Genomic DNA, 21050 nt, shown 5'->3' with positions numbered 1-21050 from the left:
GCTGCACGAGAAATTGTGCTTACCGGTACCATTGTTACAGTGCCATAATGACTTATCTTTTGTGTGTTGTGATAAGGTATTTTTGATTTACCTTGGCCATTTAAGCCCATCTGACAACCTAAATGAATAGTTGGATGGTGAAAACCAGAGACCATCTACTAATTATCAGAGGAAGAGCAGAAACAGGTTTTGGTTTAGATTTTAAACGTTTTTACATACCAGAGGCATAGAAATCAAACCTAAGCCTTTTAAAGCTAATAGTTTCTAAATGGCAGAGGATATAATTTAATTTTTAAAGCTTCTCTTTGTAGCATCCTGCTAAGAAGCTCTCAGTTAAAAGAACCACATTATCATTTCCAAAACAAGATCTTTGCTGTCTGGATAATATAAATTAACAAAAGCTTTCCTTTTTGTCTCTCTTCAGTACATTTTCTCAGAATAGCTCCTGTGGGCTGTGTCCTGCAATTCCCTGTGCCCTCTGGCCCCCATCCAGAGAAGCACTTAAGTGTACAAATATCCCTGGTTTTGGTGGCAACTGGGCAGCTGAGCAGGAGACCCTCCTGTGTGTCCCGACGGCTTCCCTGCCTCTGTCCCAGGGAAATCTGCAGCAGTTTCCCACCCTCCACAGCATTTTCTCCACCTGACACACATGAGCAGCATTTAACAACACAGCCCTGCTGTTGCTTTTTTGTCTTCTTTTTGCCGGGGTTGGGATTAAATGCTCGAGATGGTGTTTCTTGTTCAGACTCAGATGTTTATTAATTCTTCTCTATATTATAGTCTCACAAACTGTGAGTTCTACAGCACTTCTAGCTAACAAACTAAAAATGGCCCCTTTCTCTCTCTTTTACAAGGCCTTTTAAGGATAAACTGTCCAATAAGAAATGACACTTCAATTATTTTTACTTTTAACCCAATAACCAACCACCCCTGGCTCACAAGGAGGACTTTTCTGTCCAATTACAAAACACCACCCAGAGCCATGAAGAAGAAGGTGAAAAAGAAGGACTGGGCTCTGCCCTAAAACCTCCATCTTGCTTTATTTATATATTACTATATTCTAAACCCTTAAACTGAGTTTTCTACCCTGTGATATCACACACTTCTATTCACACTCCACACCCACAATCCCAGTGCTATCAGTCAATTTTGGAAGATTTTTCCATGGCCTCAGGTGAAATGCAGTGTTTGCTTGGGGGTCAGTGCCTGTGAGCACAGAAAGCCTGAAATTCTCAGTACCCAGGGCTCCAACACCCTGCTCCTTCATCCACACATCTGAGTAAGGAGTTTTAAGAATTATTTAGTTGAAGTGGAAGATCTCTGCCTTTTGGGGAGCTTCTTGTGAGCTCTGCTCCACTGGAGTCTTTGCCATCCGGTTTGGAACCAGTTGTCTAATGGTAGTTGAGGATTTCAGCACCTCACCGGTCACAGCACTAAATCTTTAAAGCAAAACCCAGTTGAAGCAGTTCCTGGGAGCCTGTGATTGATTTCAGTCCAGCAATTACTCAGTATTGACTGACTTGAGCAGGTTTTCCATCAGGAGCAGAGTTGTTTGCGGGAAGTTTCATGTTCTTCCTGTGGCAAATAAACTCAGGGATCCCATAAACATATTTCAACTTCAATGTGAACAGTCTGATGTTAAAGGAAAAAAAAAAAAGCTTTTAAATCCCACAGATTGTATGTGTGTAGTCTACTAATGTATTTCCTATTAATGTAAGTAGGAAAATAAATACTTTTTATGACTAGATGATTCCAGGGAAATATCTTTCCTCTGAAGTATGGTATTACTGTCAGACTGAAACAAGGAGCTAATTCCAGCTTTTTTGAGTGCTCTTTCTGTTTCTTTGCACCACATTTTTCTTGCCACTCCTTTCTTTGTTACTTTATTTTTAAAAAAACCCAAAACATTTTTAAGATTAAAAGGAAGGAAAAAAGAGGGTATTACAGAAACAAAGATCAAACTGGGTAGAGAAAATGTTTAAGCTATGCACAGGCAGGAAATCTGAGCTCCTCTGGAACCTGAATGAGTCCTGGAGCAGCCCCGTTATTTTTATATATATTTATTTCCCTCTTTGACTGTTCTGCCTGCTTTTCCCACATTATCATCAAAGTGGCCCCAGAAGAGACAGTTGTGAAACAGAAATTATCTGTGAGCAGAGGAACAAAAACAGAGCTTTTGTTAAGCTTGGTTTTAGCAAAAACAAACAGCTTTAATTGCCACAAGTGTTTGCAAATGTTGCTGTTCTCTTCTAAGTGCATTTTAATATGGGAGGGAAAATAGAGACAGGCAAGAAGAGATGCTGGTGGCAGCTCCATCTCGTTGAAACTTGGATTGAGCCAGTGGTGGTGGTTTCTCACTCTTCCTAGCCTGTGCTCTGGCCAGACTGCCGATAGGTTTGCAGCACTGAAGGAAAAAATAGTTCCTTCCCCTGGTTCACATGAACTGCTTTGAACTGGAACAGATGTGGATGTACAGAACTGTCTGCTCACAGCGACTGTTCCATTTATAACCACGGGTTTTCTATTCAGGTCTCTTTATCATTTTAACTTATTTTCTGTTTCCACGTCCTTTTCCACAATAAAATATTCTTAACTAAATGAGTTTCCAGCTCACATCCAAAGCCTTTGCCGATGCTGTTCCTTGCATGAACTTACAGTGCCAGCGTTATTGATCAGTGACTTTTTGCTGATAGTGGTGCCCAGTGGAGGCAGGGTTGAGTTTGGGCTTGTGGGCTTTGTAAGATGGGGTTCAGAATATCAGTTTATTCCCAAATCAGGGCAAAATCTGGAGTCTGATGGTATTAAAATCTCGCAAGAGATGTTTGTAATATCTAACTTCCAAATGGCATTCCTGTTGATTTTCTGCTTTGTTGAACTGTGTTTGACTCTGGTGTACAAAATAAGTTTGTGTGCAGCCCAGACCAATGAGTACAGATAAGAGATTTGCATTCAACCACAAAAATTCGGTCGATGATGTTGGGTTTGCTTTGTGTTTTCCATGAACTCGTACTTCAGGGTACATTCATTCACTGTTTCATTTGATTAAATGCTCAATAATTAATTCTGCCAATGCTCTGCTGAGTGAGAGGTGAGTCCTGCAGTTTCCACAGGAATGTATCCTGGGATGAAGAAGAGATGAAGTAAGAGATGAAATTGGTACTGGTGTTTGGGTAAAACCCATCAGTTTTGCTTCTCCAGTTCTGCACTCACTTGAGCAGACCATGTGGCCTTTATTACAAAATCAGGAATTCATTTTTTTAGACTTATTTCAGTGTGTTCTCTGTTTTATCTATGGAAACAGCCATAGAAATGTTTGTTTGTATGTTGGAGACGTGTACATGTGTCAAGTTCTTTGTTTTAGTTCTTTGCTCTCGGTTGACATGGAAAACAAGACTTCCATCAAAGTTGTGGGGACAGATAGTATTTTAATCTAAACCATATTAAAAGGCAAAACCCTCTGTGACCAGGGTTTTCTTAGGGTTCAGCTTTGAAGTGCCCCCTGCACTTCCTTCTGGGAAGGCCAGAAATTTTTCTTCACTTCGTGTCTGAAGGCACTTTCCTTTTCTGGTTGACTCAACACCACTGGATGATAGAATCCCATGAAGCTGTGCTGTGTTGGTGTTGGGATGCTCTGAGGAGCAGTCCAGGAAGGCAGGGAATTCTGGTTCCCCGGGCTATAGATTCCTCACAGCATTGGGAAAGAAACATTTTGCTGTTGTTGGGCTACTGTCACATCACTCAGGTTGCATTGAGACAAATCCAAAAAAAGCAGATACTCAGAGTGTGGAAAAGAGAGTTTCAGCTGCTCTCCAGGAAGAGATAATGAAGAAACAAAATGAATCTTTGTGCTAAATCTGGTCTTAGCAGTGTTAACAGGTGATATCTCTCTCCATCTGTCCAGCTGACATGTTGTACACTGGTTTCTGACACACAGTTTGCTCTTGCTCAGACTCAAACTCGTGTACTTGCCCTCCTGGTGCACCTTCCAGTGTGAAGTGTTTCTTTTGCTCTTTTCTCCTTCCCGTGATCTGTACAGTTTCTATTTCAATAGCTGTAGCTTGCTTTATTTGCTCAGTTTAATTTTCATTTACAGTTTCTTCTGAGTAAAAAAAAGTACAGATATTCATCTGCAAACAGTTTTTAAATCTCTCTGACTGTTTTTGGCTGCACTGCAGAGGAAACCCTTTCCAGATTGCCCCCACAGCAGCGCTTTCCTCCTGAGCCCTCCCGGTGTCCTTGCTCCACCCTCCCACAGTTTTAGCAGGAATTAAAACTTCATGGGAACGTACCCAGTGCACAACCACATCAAAGCTGTGGTGGGAGCCCAGTTTTCCAGCGGAGCTGGCCGGGCCTGGTGTTTCAGTTGGGATGCGATGTGTTCTGTACGTGCAGCGCTCGGCAGAGGCCGAACACCAGACACCGAGTTCCCAAAGGCTAATTGCTGTCTGGGCTGAGGCACTACCTCCTTTACCCATCTCTGTGACTTATCCACATGAGTTGTGTCATCCCCTCTTCCACCAAAGCACCACATCATTTGTCTGGTTTTAGTGCTGACCAGTAGTGATTCCTCAAGGTGAAGAATGTGCGCTGGAGGAAAATCTGTTTACAGTTCTTTGATAGATCAGTTCCAGTTTTGTTCACATTTGCCAGTTTTATTGACCTGATTTTTGAGGGAAAATAATTACGTGAAGTCTGGTTTTAGTCGAGGGCTTCTCTGGTTTATGTGAGGAACAGACAAAGACCTGTCACAGCAGAAGGGTGAAATGGGGTGGGGGAAAGAAGTGTTCTTTCCCTGCAACAAATAAATCAAGATCTTCCACCCTCCAAGAATATACAGTAATGTAACACGTGTGGGCACTAAGGATAAGCAGACACATCAACAGAGGGAAGTCTTTGACAAGTTTTAGGTGTGTCACTTGGTCATGGGATGTATCTTAGTAGACAGTCTGTCACTTGTATTCCCTAGTAACTTTTTGACAAGAGACAGATAATACCGCAGAGTTTATTTTAAGGTAGAGTGTTTAATTTTGTGTCTGTTCTTTTTCTTTCTTTGTTTCTTCCTCTTTTTTCTCTCCTTTTTCATAAAAAAAAGCCACAGTGCCCCAGCTATTTGTTAAGCTTGGGGTAAGTAGCTGGTTATATTTGGGGAGGAAGCAGTGGATGCAGAGAGCAGCTGGATGCTGTTGGAGTGTCAGTTCCTTGGATGTAGGAGGTGTGCCCCCTGCTCCCATCCCTCAGCCACGTGCTGTGCCCAGGAATGTCAGAGTCCTCTTGGGACCCCTGTGGGAGCGTCAGGGCAGCCCAGAGAGGCTGCACCTGGGGGAAAAGGGATCTTTTTTCAAAGCTGTTGAAAGAGGGTAAATCTGGGTGATCTCTCTTTTCCAGCTTCTCTTCTTACACAGCCTGATTTGTTTTACATCTGTGGCACAATCGACAGATAATTTTTATTTAGGAATATTTGCTCTCCCCGTCTGGAGGGGGCAGAAATTCCCTGTGGGAAACCTGTGCATTCCTACAGGCTGGATCTCCAGGCATGTCTGAGGAGGGAGCAAGGAGTCTAAGCCCAAACAGAGGGAGGATAACCTAGCTCTGAAGAGTTTTCTTTCATATTCATAACTTCTGGGTTCCACACTGGTGGGTAAAGTGTGGCTTGAGAGGCTGTTTTTCTAAAAACACCCCAAAGTCTTTCCTGAATCCATTATGATCTGCTTTGGTTGGTGTTTTGTAGTGATGGTTTGTCAAAATTTGTGTGAACAAGGGTTTCACTTTGCATTTTCTGTGTTTTAGTGGTGGTGTACAGCAGTATGAGATAGGATCAAGGAACCCTCAAAAAAAAAAAAAAACAACCAAGAAAACACTCATCTTGCCTCACTGAATTTATGCAGTAAAGTGATGAACTTGGCCCATGAGGGTTATAACTGCAGCATTTCTGAGTCCTTACATCAACAAGGTGCTTTGCTTCCACTGTGTGTGGTTTCAGGAGCAGGGACCTTACAGCAATACCAGCTTCAGCTCATTGGAAGATCTTGCCCCATCCTCAACATTCTCTTGCTTAAACACTTGATCAATCACTTATTGATTGAGTCTGCTCCATGCAGCCTTCACCTTTCCTTGGACTTGCCAGTGCTGTTTCATTCCACCCTAATTTACTCCACAGTCTTACAGCTTAAAACTTCAATCCTGTCATTCCTTCCTCTATCCATGTAAAACTTTAACCCATCAAAAACTCCAGATAAAAGTGAACAGATGGATGTGTACCTGGATGGCTAAAACCTGCTAAATCTTTCTGAGAGCACTTAGCCTTTTAAGTGCTTTGTTATGAGGGAATAACTCATAGCCTCACCAGGAAAAATAAATGCTGCCACCAAGTAAAAATCCGTGTGGAATAAGTGAAACTGATAGTTCACCAAAGTATGTGCTGTAGTTTGGAAATGCCTGTGAGAGGCTGTCACTGAGAACAGGCCAAAAATGGAACCTGGGGGAAAAATTAGAAAGGAGGTGGAATGTTATTAAAGCTATTATTATAAACACAGGGGGGGCACTCTGATATTGTTTCTCTTCTTTAACATTTCCATGTGAACAGGCCTTGCTGCCTGAGCGTTTGCTGCATGGGCTCCAGGAATCCATTTTTAGGATAGAGGAGAAGGTGCATGTTGTCTCATCAGGTTTATATGTTCAAATAATGAATTTGGACCTTAAGAGTTATGGACTGTAGGTTTTCTAATATTTCTGTAACCAGTAGGCAGGTTGAAAGAAATATGGGCTGGAAAATATTTTACTCCCAACTACTTTGGAACTGTGAAATCCCTGAAATCTGCCCCAGGAATCACACAGTGTGTGGACAAGTCAGTCATCCAGCACACAGATGGCAAATGTGGGGTTTTTTGAGCTTTAGAAAAATATTTTAACCTCTGTTTTCTTTGGTGCCAGTTCCTGTTGCACCCTGAAAATAAAATGAGAGCTGTTTCCTTTGCCTCTTCAGGAAAGGAAACCAATGTTTGTGGTGGTGCACGTTCAGATTTCATCTGCTGCCTGTTTGGTTGGCTCCAGGAGCACTCCAAGGCCAGGGGATGGACTCCAACAGGACATAAATTGTGTGGGCACCAGGAAGGAGCCACCCTGCAGGTGCCAGCTGTGCTCTGTCACCTGGGCTGAGAGGAGCCCAGTGTGGTGGCCCTGCCACTGTCTGGGGCAGCACTGGGCTGGCTCTCAGTGCTTATTCCGTGTAATTAAACACTCCAACAGTGCCAGTGGGCAGCAGCTGTTTTGAAAATGACATGATGGACACTTGTCAGGACATTCTGGTGGCAGCAAGCCTGTGCATGCCTGCAATGAGAGCGCCCCGTGTCCCCTTTGATGCCCCACGCCGTGCCCCTGGGTCAAATGTCCTTAAAGGTGGCCAGATTAATGAGGACTGCTGGTTAATTTGCTTCAATTTGAAAAGCTGTACTTCCCTGGAGTGTGGATATAACAGGGCACATGAGCAGCATCATCCAAGGCTGTTCCCGTGTGAATTTTTTTCCCAAGAAAAGATTTATTGAAACTTGAATTTGATACCAGTATGATCCCCCTTCAGCTTTTTGTGTGCTCATCCCTGGAGCTGTCACAGACTCTCTTAGCCCCCCTTCAGCAAAGTAATTAAAACCAGCAAGCCACAGGCTCTTCTCCATCCTCCAAAGTGTTTAAATTTAATGGCCAATTTCATAAACAGTCCAATAGGTGCTGGCACATATTGTTCCTGAAGGGTAATCCTGGCAGCACGTGCTGTCTTGTAGTTTAGAGAGAGAGAGTGCTCTAAAAATCTATCTTTATGTTAATTTTTTTGTGGAGCTCATGGACCTCTTTCAGTTATGCTCTTTGTGCCCCCAGATGGGACTTTCATGGGAATTTTAAACTTTGTAATACAGGAGATGTAAATAGGAAATGTGGGGAGGGGGGAAACACTTTTTGCTGTTAATAGCATTTCTGAATTTTCGTGGTACTTTGAAGGTTATCACATGTTTTTTGATGCCCATCAAAAGTCACATCATGACACTGAGAAAATCCACTTCCCATGGCTTGGCTGCAGAGAGTGAAAATGAAGTGTATCACATGAACATTATTTCTTGTGTAAATGGAGGGATTGATGGTACTTTTGGAATGGTTCTTTCCCACCCTGTGGTGGCTTCTGTCTTCACATATTTTATTCATCTGCAGTTTTAGAAAAACTTCATCTGTCTTTTTAGTTGTGCCTTTAGCTGTCATTTTAGTTCTTTATTTTGTTGTAGGTGACTTTCTGGTGAAGGGCGTTACAGGAAAATATTTTACTGCTAAACAGGAGTGTAAGGAATTATGCTTAGAGGAGCTTGAAAGTCTCCAAATTTCAGTCCATTTGCCTTGTGTTATTCTTCATCCTGTCACTACTGATGCTTCTGAGAACACCTTTTCAGCTTGATCCCACAGTTTAGTCAGTAATGAACCAGACCTACTCATCCTGAGAAATCTTCATTAGCATCAGCTAGACAAATGGCCTGCTGAAATATCCACAGGTTTGTGTTCTCCTCCATCAGGACTGACACGTTCTGCCCTTGGTGTTGTGCTCACTGGTGGGAGCAGGAGCTGGCACGGTGATCTGGGCTGTGCCCGTGACTCAAATTGCACTGAGTCAACAGGCACCCCAGCCAATCCAGGCTGCAAACTGAATTATTAACAATGGTTTCTGTAAAATTTGGCGTTTGGGTTTAGCTTGTGTGAAGGAGAAGTGGTTTTAAAGCCTCTTCAACAGGAGACATTTAGCTGAAGAGCAGGGGTTTGAAGGTTTTTTGGGGGGTTTTTTAATCCATGTTTGTGTTCTGCTCCACCGTGTGTTTATTTTAAAATCTACTTGTGCATCAACACATTCTCAATCTGAAATGTAGATCTCAGACTGACATGTTTTAAATGTTTGAACTGCATCCAATTTTAAAGTACCACAGTTATCTAAGAAGTACATCAAAGTTTCCTTCAGTGTTCATTTCTCATTATTATCTGTTCTGGAGCACTGATTGTTTTTCGGTATAATTAGTCTAAGTTCTCCTTTTGATCTCCATGTCAGATGTGCTCTCATGTTTACAGAGAAGAATCTCCTCCAGGTTTACTCCTCCTAAGTTTTGCTGTGTAAAAAACCAAACTTCTGCCCTGATTCCACAGTTTTAGGTAGTTTTTTTGGATCTGTGTAGTATCAGGCCACTCAAAAGTACTGGCTTCATTTTCTCTGAGTACGGTCACATATGGTTTGTATTTCCATCAAATTCCTCCCAAAAAAAGCACCCAGATGGGTTAATGGCAGCTCTGTTCCTCTATGCCAACTTCAGGCTGGACATGGCAGGACAGTTGATAATAAGATCTAAAATAAAGCCTGCTGATGACAGATTGCCCCACCAAAAATTTCTTGAAACTTGAACCAGTGATGTCGGTGCGCTCCTCCTTCAGCTTTCTGTGTGTGTGCCTGTGGAGGTTTGGATCTGGTACCAGCAGCCTTAAATCTTGCGTTGTTAAAGAAGACTTGTTGTTGCTTATCTTCCTGGAAAAGGATGTGCTCCCAGGACTGGGAGATGAGAACCAGACAAGTGCAAAATCCTCCATCTGGGCAGGGGTAATTAGCCAGTTAAATGGCAGTCCCTCATAAGGACTCATAAACTAAACATAAATCCACAATATCTCTGTGTGGGGAACATGTAGTAACACTGCTCAGGGCTGGAAAAGCCTGACCTGGAGTACTTCATCCCATTTCAAGCATCTTTTCACAAGAAAAATGTGTAGCATACAGCCTAAAGCAACAAAAATGAAATGAAATCCAGGGAAATACGTCTTGGAAGAAAGTAGAGTAAGAGAGGCATCTGGCCAGTGGGGTTTGCAGAGTTCCTTTTGGGTTTCTGGGTAGAGTTGTTGGTTTGGGGGCAATATTTATCATCCTTGTCCTAGTGTGAGGTGCTGATGCTGGATTTTGTTTGTCACTCAGAGGGAAAAGCCCATCCTGACAGGAGAGGAGAGGGAACAGTGCGAAACCCTCTGTTCACGTGTGGCCTCTGTGCCAGCTGCTCTCAGGAACTCCTGGGGTTACCATGTCCAAATCTTTGCTATTTCGGGCAACCACATCACAGAATCCCATTCATAAATTTCTCAAGTACCATTACAAAAATAGTTTGTTTGACTTTATTTATATATTTATTTATTTAAATTTTTTTTTGCCACTATTACCCTGGCATGAACCTCTGCTTTGGAGCCTCATCTCTAATGACTGCTTTTGAATGTTTAAAATGTTAATGAATCACTTGTGCATTTTATTTTTTCTTTATTGCCATTTGTCTTCTTGACCATCTGGTGTAGGATGGGAAAGTGGGTAATGAGGGGATAGAGTTTTAGTTCTTTTATTGTCTTCTAGGAGGAGAAGCTCCTCCCTCCATCACTGCCACAACCCCCTCTGTCATTTTGCATCTGTTTAAATTTGAATTCCTGTGTCTGACACAGCGGGTGAAGAGCGCTGCAGGCAACATCCCAGAAAAAAAAGCTGCTTGTTGCTTGTTCATCTTCATTGGACATACCCTGAATTGGAATTTTCCTTTTTCTGAGCTGTTTCTCACAGAGGGACAGTTGTACTGACACAGTGAAGGAATCCTGAGGCAGCAGAGGGTGCTGGCAGGTGAGAACTCTGGAGCAGATCAGGAGCAGCCTGTGTTTGAGCAGGACACATTACACCGTGCTGGGAGCTCTGACGGGCTCATTGAGGATCTACACTCATGACAAAGATATTTTTGTGGGTGTTCCTTGAAACGGAGGAGCCGTGCTGTGTTTGAGCACAGGGTGGGACAGGCAGTGGGTGTGCAGTTTGACCTTAAGGTGTTGGCTTCCAGTTGGTTTGACACTTGGTTTCTGCAGCTCTGCTCTGAGAGCTCCTCTGCCGCCAGTGGTGGCTGGTAGCGCTAAGTGTCTCCCAAAACCAAGACACTGGGATGTGAAACAGATTCAGTTTTGGCATCTAAAAATTAAGAAGAGAGCAGAACTGTCAGCAAATGGTGCAACCAGCTATATCTGTACCCAAACCAGAAGAGAGTCCAGCTCAAGGGCAGGATGAGAAGGATTTGTATGTGTTCCAGCCCAGTGGTGTTGGTGGATTGATGAAAGATAAATGACTGTCTTCACCAAAAGATCCCTTTTTTCCCCTCCTTTCTTTTTTTTCCCCTCAGGCACAGCAGCAGCACAAGCAGTGCCTTTGGTTGTGCTGCTGCAAAGTGTTTCCATATTTAAACAGTGCTCCAGATTGTTTATTGACGCGGATAAGTGATAGAGCATCCGAACCTCTGGGAATTGCACCGTGAGTTTCCCAAATAAATCGTCACAAAGGAGAGAAGCCAAACAGGATATAAGTGCTCAAAAGACTCACGGATCGGCAAGAAGTGTGCCTTTCTGTCAAACCAGCAAGTCATTGTTTCACCATCAAAAGTAGCATTTCAGACACACATTTTTCTGCAAATGGCTGATTTTTTTGCTGCCTGGCTTCTTAAATCTTGTCTAAAAGGTCATAGGCTGAGTCCTTTCTAAGAGCCTGATGGTTGATTAGTGTAAAGATCAGCAGAGGAAGCACTCGATGTTTTGTAGTCTGGGGAGATCCCGATGGGGGCTCTGGGAATTGGTACCTGGACTGGAGCAGGTGCAATGATGTAATGATTTTTCCCACTGGAACATCATGTTCAGGAGTGACATCCTGGGTCTGTAGGTATTTCCTCCTGGGAGAACTGGGGTTCCAAAAGCTTCGGGCGGAGTCAACTCACACCTACATTGACACTTGCTCCAGTTCCCAGTAACATTGCAGCACCCAGCCTTTCACAAAATTCATTTTTTGTGCTGTACCACTGTGGGATGTTAATCAAGAAGACTTGGCTTTGTGCTCTGCAGCTTCCCTGAAGAGTCTTGTTGGACTGGGGCTGTGCTGTGCTGGCATTTGCTGTCCTGCCCGTCTCTGCTCCCGTAGACAGGCAAAAACCAGTCCGCAGGGAGAAAAGGCACAAAGAATTCAAACTGTTGATCTGAGTTACAAACACTTCCAGAAGGAATACAGTTAAGAGATGAAAGTTTTCAGGGAGGAAGGGTTAGTTTCACCTAAATAAAAAAAAAAACCCTGTGTTAAAATCAGGCAAAGAAAACAAGTAGATACAGAAACATCACAAGTGTGTGTTGGCTCAGGAGGATGCTGTGGCAAGGTGCCCACCCCTCTGTCCATCCTTTTACCCCCATGGAACGGTGCCTTGATGCTGAATTGGGCTGGAGTCTGTTTAATTTACCCTATTAAACACTTTTTTTCCCCCACCCTCTGCAACCGGTTCAAATATTTTAGATATCGTCTGTCCCCCAAACACAAAAAATGCATTGTGCAATATCATAATAAAAACCAGCAACTGCTACAGGCCATAGACAGCCAAAAGGTCAGTAAAGCAAATGGCCCAAGGATGTTGGTAGCATGTTATCTCAGTCAGATTTGCAATCAATCAGAACTGCAATACCTTTGTTTTTATTAAGCTAGTTGCCCTCTTTTCCTTTAAAATACCAATATTGACATCATTTCCGCAGTCAGAGCTTTCCTTTCTCTCCATGAGCAATACATTTGTTACAGGTTTAAAAGCAACCACTTCAAGGTAATTTCCAAAGAGCTCAAATATAAAAAAGACACCCCAAAATTAAAACTGTGAGACTAGAAACCTAGCCGACAAAAATGTGTTTTGTGAACTGGTTTAACAAACCCACCAGCATAGAGTATGTGCTATTAAAAAGCAATCAAGTTTGTAAATAGCCATTTACAACGTATTTTGAAAAAGCTTGTGGAATAACAGATACTGTCCTTTAGTGAATCCAAAAAAAATTACTTTTCTAAACGTTCTGGTAAAACATGGGGCTTTTTTTTTCATGCAGAGTATTGTTTTTCTAAGTGTTTCAGGGCTTGAAGATAAGCAATATATTAAAGTTTAATTCCATTCTATTCTATTGTTTAGGGGTTTTAAACACAGAATGTATAAACATTTACCAGATAAATGAACAGCACATTTTCCTTTCTCAAAAAAAAAAAGAGAAGACAGAAAGTGAAATATTATTCTGCTAACCAAAACAGAAAAAACCCACAATCAAAACTTGTCTTAGGCTTATAAACTTAATCACACTTTAGGGGAAAATAAATTCCTTTCCTAAATTCTAGGATGAAACCTTGACCTTGCATAAATAACAAGGTTACATCCTCAATGTCTTTCTCAGGAAATATGAAAACAAATAATGTTTTCTCTCTTTCTCTCTGTGTTGATGTCAAATGCTTGCTCTTGGCAGGAGCTGCTGTTTCCTTTCTTACCCAGAATATCTTTGGGCAGGCCATCACCGACCACGTGCCTGTGATGAATTTTGGGCCTTTTCATGGTGGAACAGCTGCAGTTGGGGAATTTAAAAAAGATTTGGCTGCAGAAAAGGCAATCTAGAAAATTGAAAATCTAGTATTTCTAGTTTTGCCTGTTTGGGCCTTACTTTTGTGATGCTCTGAGGTGTTTCCTCAGCAGAGGAGGATTCATTTCTAGCACTAAAGAGAGAGTGTTGATGGTTTGTTGTGGGAAGAATGATGCCCCTCTGGTGATGCTCGTGATGGTCTGGTGATTTCTCAAAGAATAATGAACAGAGAGATGGCAAAACAGGAGAATCCTATCTCACGCTGCTTGAAATAAAATACTGGACTAGAGTTGCCCTTTATTATTTCTGTTTTCATTACTGTTTTACATGGTCATCATAATTGCAAAAAAAGGTTGGTGGTGGTTTTTTTTGTTTGGTTGGTTTGGTTTTGGTGTTTTTTGTAGGACATCTCTTTGGGTTTGCCAAGATGTCCTTGTTTATACACAGGTTGAGCACAATGATCCTTCAAAATAGGTCTGCCTTAGGTTCTTGTGATATGAACTACTTGGGTTTGTTGTTTGCTTTTGGAGGAGAGCGGTGGTAGGCACGTACATCCTGATGTAGAAATCTGCCTCTTTAAGGTCCACGCCTTTGGGATGGATTCTGAGCTCCTTTTGGAAAAGTGCTGCTGCAGAACAAACAGGAACAAGTTAGGAATGAAACTTAGATGTTTGGATAGAGATTTTGGCCCAGCTGCCTTTGAGCACCTGCAGCAGCCACAGAGAGTCCTTCCCACTCTCCTTCTTCCCATTGTACACGTGACAGCACTTTCATGGCAATTTCCTCTCCTTTGTTTTTGGGCAGGAGATGTGGATTGACCAGTGTACCTTTGGATAATAATCCAGATTTATTAGTAAGCCTGTCCCCTGTTACAAAACCTACAGGGCAGCTGTTAATACTTAGACTGGATCTTGACTGCTTTTTTGATATGAAGATGTATTAGATAATAAATATTGTAAAAAGCTCCTTAAGGAGGAGATTTGGTGAGCCTGGGCACGGCCCTGCCAAAGTCCAAACTGCAAAGAATGTCCACCCTCAACCATTCCAAGTGTGGAGCTCTCAAGAAGCCTTACCAAGGCACTGGCCCACTCCTTCCCTGTGCTGGCCCCAAAGGGAAGCTGTCATTGCTGATGGATCAGCTTTCTGCTCCAAGAATTCTGCCACTCAGCATGGGGCCAGAGGGAATCCTGAGCAGGGGTGTTCTGTTTTCCTGCAGTGTGCATTTCTGCATCCCCTGGCACGGAGAGAGCTGGCTGGGACATGGCACCCTCCCAGATCTCAGCTCTTTCTGAAAACCAAGGAGCACAGAGTGCCGGGTTGCATCCACACTCCTTAGGGCTTCTGCCTCTGGTGTGTCTCAGCTTCCTTCCTGAGGATTGGGATAGGCAGAGAATGGCATTTCCATGGATAGACAGGAGTTGGTAGAGCTTTTCCCACTCCCTGATTTGCATTCCCTCGCTCAGGGAGGGAGATTCTTCCCACTGCTGGTGGAACTTGCCTCCTTTATATTCTTATGTTGGTGCTGCTCCAAGTTAAAACTGCGGGGCTATGAAGAAAACTCAGAAGAGCCAAGCTCTTACTCAGGGCAGGATTTGGTTGGGTTTCCTCAGGGTTTGGTTGGATTTCCTCAGGGAGCAGAGAGCTGGGACCTTGGCTGGGCATCTCCCATCAAGAGAGCCAAGTTCTTACTCAGGGCAGGATTTAGTTGGATTTCCTCAGGGAGCACAGAGCTGGGACCTTGGCTGGGTATCTCCCACCTCCGTCACCCCACCACATCAGCTCCACCTGCCTGGACACACCCCAAAAACATATATGAATAAGGTGGAGCTCTGCCCTGCAAAACCCAGTCCCACTGACTGCCTCTCTCAGCTCAAATGTGGAAAAGCAGCTCCTGGATGTGATGCCTGTGGCCCAAACCCTCTTTATCAGGTGAGCAAAGCCTTCCAGGACATCCATGACTGGGTGTGTGCAGCCCAAACACCCTGGTGGCTTTGCCTGGAAATGTAAACACCAGTGCAAATGTCTCAAGATTAGGACTCTAAATGGGAAACCTGAGGGATAAAGAGCAGCTCTGCCAGATAGCACGTGTGCTATGGCCTCAGCCCCAGGCTGCAGCCCAGGACTGAGATTTTAGAGTAAAATTGGTTACTTTTGGATCCTCATTTCCACATGTTTGGTATAAAGACCCTTTTGTTACAGCCTCATAAAGGAAAATAATATGTCATATTTTGAATGTACCTAGATATCTTTTCTGTTTAGACTCTGGTGAGAGTTCAGGTATCTACTGTCCCAATAAATACCAATTCTCTCACCATAATCTCTCTTTTATTATTTTTTTCCTTTCATCTTACTGTTCCCATTGATAAAAACTGTTTTCCCTTGAAACACACAAACAAAATAATGAGCATCATAACCCTGCAAAACATTTTTAACAGGATTCACAAAACATGGATTCAGTGGTTCTCCCATATGTAGACCATTACCTTGAGCAGTTTTAGTGCTGGTCTTTGTGCAAGAGCAGCAGAAGCAAATAATATTTTTCTGGTGCCTGGCAGAAGAAGAGTGATTAACTCAGGTGTATTAGAAATATGTCTGAAAACAGATTCACTTACTAGACCGTTAAATAATTGTTGGTAATTGTGGAGAAAAAAATGTGAAATTTGTCTTGAGATGGGAAGAGGTTTTATGTGTTTTCATAAAATGTGAGATTTGATGGGATCTAAAGAAAAACAGGCAGTAGTGTTATGGTAGAATTTGTGTTTTCTGGTTCTTTACGTGGTGTTGACAATGCCATTTCGAATCAAAATGTTCATTATCTTTACTGGGTTTAGGTGGTTTTGCTCTTTGTTTTTACATTTCACAAGGCTTGTGTCAGGTCAGACATGTGTGTTCAAGCCCAGGGCTGCCTCCTGCAAACAGGGTAAATAAATCTTTAAAAACAAAAATAGACAGGCATAAATAAAAAGTGATGTCATAGCTGTGTATCCTTCTAACCTGCTCTGAGTATGTTGCTGATAATAATAGATCAATAACTTTAAAGCTGTAGACAGCCTTCCAGGAAAGCTGCAGCCCCACTCCAGAGCCCCACCATTCTCAGTAGTGAGGAACAGAGCTAAGCCAGCTGATCATCCAAATAATCCTGCCACGAGCTGAAGTTTTTCCACCCGTGTGACTGGACATAAAGTGTCTGAATGGGCTCTGCCCTTCAGTGTGAGTTGTCAGCATCAGGCACATCAAGGTCATCCTGCTTTGAAAGCATTTCTCCTCTGCAAAGGAAACTGTCCATGGAACCCAAGATTTATTTCACTGTTTGAGCTCTTTTTTTTTTTTCTTTTTTTTTTTTTTTTTAATGGATTGGGTCATAACATCATGCCTGATTCATTAAGGTAATAACCAGCCCAGGCCTAGGCTACAAGTTTTAAAATAAATGGAAAAGCAAAGGAGGTGGGCGAGTTCCAAAGCATCCTACTTAGCCTGGTGTTGGAGAAGATGGAAGAGACAGGGTTCACCTTTCTGCAGATGGAAGGGCAGGAGATATCAACATCCCTGCACCCCTGAAAGGATGGACAGGAGGTACCAGCATCCCCAGAGGTGTTAAATTTGCCCCAGGGGAGGTGGGCTGCCTTTTCCAGCAGCCGGTTGGAGGTACAAGTGAGACCTTCTACCTCTCCACAAGCACTGATGCAACATCTGGCTGCTCACAGCTGGACGGGCAAGGGGGAATTCACATCAAATTGTGCCTGATGTGGAGCTAATCAGCTCCTGACGTCAGGACTTTGAACAGAACAAAAGCTCAGGACGTGTGCGGGTGCTCCTTGGAGAGCACAGCAGCTCCTGTTGGGCCAGGGCCAAGGCCTCGTAAACAGGTGTCAGCATCCCAAAAAAAGAACTGCCCTCCTTTGCCAGCAGCGGGTATCCTCGCTGGCATTCCAGCAGGCTGGCTGGCATTCCTGGGCACGGCTCCTGGGGCCAGCAGGGATCACCGACCTGCTGCTGGGGTGGCTTTGCCTGGCCTTATCCTGCCTTGTTTTTTGGCCTCTGAATCTGGCAGCCTTGGAGGGTGTCTGAGGTGGGGGAAGAAGGAAAAGGGGAAGCCATAGGCGAGTCACTTGTGGGAATAATGGTTTTCTCTTCTTAGGATTGAGCTCTAGGTTGGAATTTGGGAGATAGAGGAGGTAGGGGACTGGCTGAGGGCGTGCTGAAGGAGGATCCTGCTGCTAGGGGGCAATGTGCAGCAAGCAAAACCCCACTAAAGGCGTTTTACCTCTTACCAAACCTCCTTCTTCCAGAAAAGAACATAAATCCAACTTTGTTTTTATTATAACATTAGTACACATTTTTATTACACATTTTATTACAACATTAGTACACACTAATATTTTTTTCCGCAGAAAGAGCATATTATAAACAAACATTCAACCTTTACTTATAAGTTATGTGTGTTTCTTTCAGCATATATATATGTGTGTGTGTGTGCATGACTTTCTTAATACTCTTCCACGTTACCTGCATGCTTCTTAATTTTTCATTCTGACATATCATAGTTTACATAAAGCAAAGAAGATAAGGATGTGGACATTTAAAAGCCTCCAATCACATGGTCTTGTAACTATTCTGCTGCTTCTCTTTTGGGAACAGCTGGGACAGCTACCTCAGTTGTCTTTGTGACTTTTCTTTGTTCTACTGCTTTCTTAAACCTACTCTCTAACAAACAAGAGGAAACGAGGAATAAAAAAAAAGAAAACAGGGGAAGGCAGTTTCAGTGACATTATTGCTTTCAGGTTGAGCAGGGAAATAGTTGTTCATTTGTTTAGATGTACTCATGTACTTTCAGAACAAGTGCAGGGTTTTCCTTAAAATTTCTTTAAGAGTTGCATTATGTGAGTGCAATTTTAAAGTTCATTTTAATGACAAAAAAAGGCTTTTAGCCAGGGAATATTCAGTGGCTGTGGATCATTATAACTATAATGTTAATGGTTGATTGAATAATGGAGAAAATACATTGGTTTCTACAGCAGGTTTTTGGTTCTGATTCACCTGGTCTTCAACATCCCGTGAAGAAGCATTTGTCTGAATGAGGAAAGGTTGCAGCACACTGTGTGCCAAATTTCAGTGGCGGAAAAGTGATCATTAATGAGTGTTAATTCTTGCAAGATGAGGTTGGGAATTCTAACAGATGCGACTGAAATTTGAACAGAGGAGGAAGTGGTTTCGAGTTTGAGGGTTTTTTAAATTAGTTCAGTCTTGTTTCCCATATTGTTCAGAGTGAGAGACTCAAGCCTGGGTTTGACTCTGTGTCCCAGGAATATTAGGGACTTCTGCTGACTCAGAATCCATGGGGTTTTGGGATTGGTTTTATGGCTGTGTTGAAATACACTGAGCGCTTCTTCAAGTCTTTGTTGTAGTGTTTTCTGCCTAATAAATAGAAGAGGGTGGGTTAGTCGGCATTAGAAGGCAGCAAAGCCAGCAATTTTCACAATGCTCTCCTCTTTCAGCTCCCAACAAAGAGATTAGGATGTCAGTCTAGCTGAATTAGGACATTAATGTTCTTTGCACTCCTCACCTTTCCTCTTCTATCTTGCCATAAATAATTCTGAACATGAATTTATTTTGAGATTAAATTATTGTTCTTATTTAATGTGATTAACATAAAATATTCATGGTTTAAAGCCTTTGAAATGCTCTACTCCATGTAAAAAAAAAAAAAAAAAAAAGAGGTTTTGTGTTCTGCAACGGAAGGCTTTGCCCTCTGCCAAATCAGCACAAGTGAACTGCTTGTAATCCCTGAGTATTTGTAATTACCAAAGTGGTTTGGATGGCTTTACTTAGTGTTAAATCCTGACATCATCCTTAAGTGCAGAAATCAAACTTGCTGTCATTAAGATCATATCAAGAAAGCTCTCACAATTCACATATTTTCCAGTAGCCATAATAAACCAAAAATCTGTGATTCATTGCCTACCTGAAGCACTTGTTCTTTCCATTATTGCCAGGATACTGATGTGTAAACAGAAATGTAAATATCTGCTGGTGTCGGGGTCGGGAGGGATTGTTTGGGCTTGCACAATGGTGCTGAATCATCTGAGCAGGTCTCCTTGCTCCCTGCTGGGACTTAAAAAAACTGCTGCTTGCACGCAGGGAGGTCCTTTGGGCCCAATGAGGCTTGTGATTTTCTCCTCTGAGCCCAGTGGTGATTCTTAAACTAGCACTTTTCAGTTCAGTTCAGACTCACAGTCAGCTAAAGGTGCTTCTCTTCTAATGGCCTTTGCAAAATTCTGAAATAACTGGGTTTTACTTAGTACACTTGTGAAAAGGAGGGAAAAGAAGAGAGGACTTTTACGGCACTTTGTTTTTACAAAAATTGTCTCAAGCGCCCTTCCAAATAAAAATGCAGGTTGTCATGGTTATGAAGTTCCAAAAGTTGTATTATTTTATGAGTATTTTGCAGCCACAGAATAAAGGCTTAGTACACAGGATTCTGCAGCTGCCCACACTTGTTTCAATTCCCCATGTTCAGGGAGCCTGCCTATATGTGCCTGTAAGTGTTGGGGAAAAGAGACCAAACACATGTAGGGAATTGTTACAGACATTCCCATGAGCCAGCAGATTTTTGGCTGCTTCTCTATATTTCCCCCAAAAAAAAGCTCCTTGAGCTGTTACAAATTGCTGTTCAAGTGGCTCACTGAGTTTGGTGATGATGCCCTGAGATTTCACAAGTGCTGTCTGTCCTGGGAGAAACTACAGGAGAGTGTTAAAGAAGAGGCAAAACAGCAGCCCAGATCTGAAAAAGGTGTGGGTGTTACACATGTGTAATGTGCACATGAATATGGAGAGGGTGATTGCTGCCCAGGTTTTATGGTAAGGTGATGATGGCAATGAGCACTGGATTTCCTAGGAAAGCAGCTTGGGGCAGCAGGTTGCCCAGGACTGAAATCAACATCCACAGACTCATGGTGTTGGCAAACTCCAGAGGTGCACAACTGCAAATTCCACAGAAGCATGGCTTTCATAACAGTAATGTTTACCTTTCTCTGGTAACCTCAGGACATGTGCCAAGGCTTCAGTTTCATCCTCCTCCTCCTCTGCCTGCTGCAGGTTGTTGTCCCCACACAGAGCCTGATAGAAGTGCAGTGATTATTGCAGTGCCCTCCCAACATTCAGATTGGCTCAGGTTGCTTGGGGTCAGGTGTGGTCAAACTCTGACCTTCTCCAGGGATGGAGGGAGAGTTGTAGCTTCACTGGTTCCTTCCCCATTGTGTGATCACTCTTGTTGTTGTTAGAGAATCAAGGTTTGGTTTTGTTGGGTTTTTTTTTTAATGTTTGATCATAATTTCCCTTGTTGCAACTTGTGTCTGTAGCCTCTCACCCTTTCCTCATGCACCTGTGAGAGGAATCTGGCATGGCTCTGTGTCTGTACCTCCTCAGTTGGTAGGTAAAGGCAGGAATGGGACCTCCAGCATTTGCCCTCCCTTCTTTGGGCTGCATAAGTGGGGGGCTTTTTTGGGTTTCCATTTTTCCAGCCTGTCAAGACTGCCTTGAAGTGGCAGCCTTGCCCTGCAGCTTATCAATCCTGTTCCTTGGTTTCACATCATCTGCAGATTTGCTGGGGA

General features: G+C 42.9%; 1 protein-coding gene across 3 annotated transcripts in view; it reads left to right on the top strand.

The window, feature by feature from the left end:
- Positions 1 to 21050, top strand: part of ANO1 (anoctamin 1) — a 73158-nt gene that overhangs the window by 9111 nt on the left and 42997 nt on the right. The window lies entirely within an intron of this gene.

The sequence above is a fragment of the Zosterops lateralis genome (assembly GCF_965231275.1).
Source record: "Zosterops lateralis genome assembly, chromosome: 6".
Classification (NCBI taxonomy): Eukaryota; Metazoa; Chordata; class Aves; order Passeriformes; family Zosteropidae; genus Zosterops; species Zosterops lateralis.
Note: the sequence above shows the minus strand (reverse complement) of the source record. Positions and strands in the feature narration are given on the sequence as shown.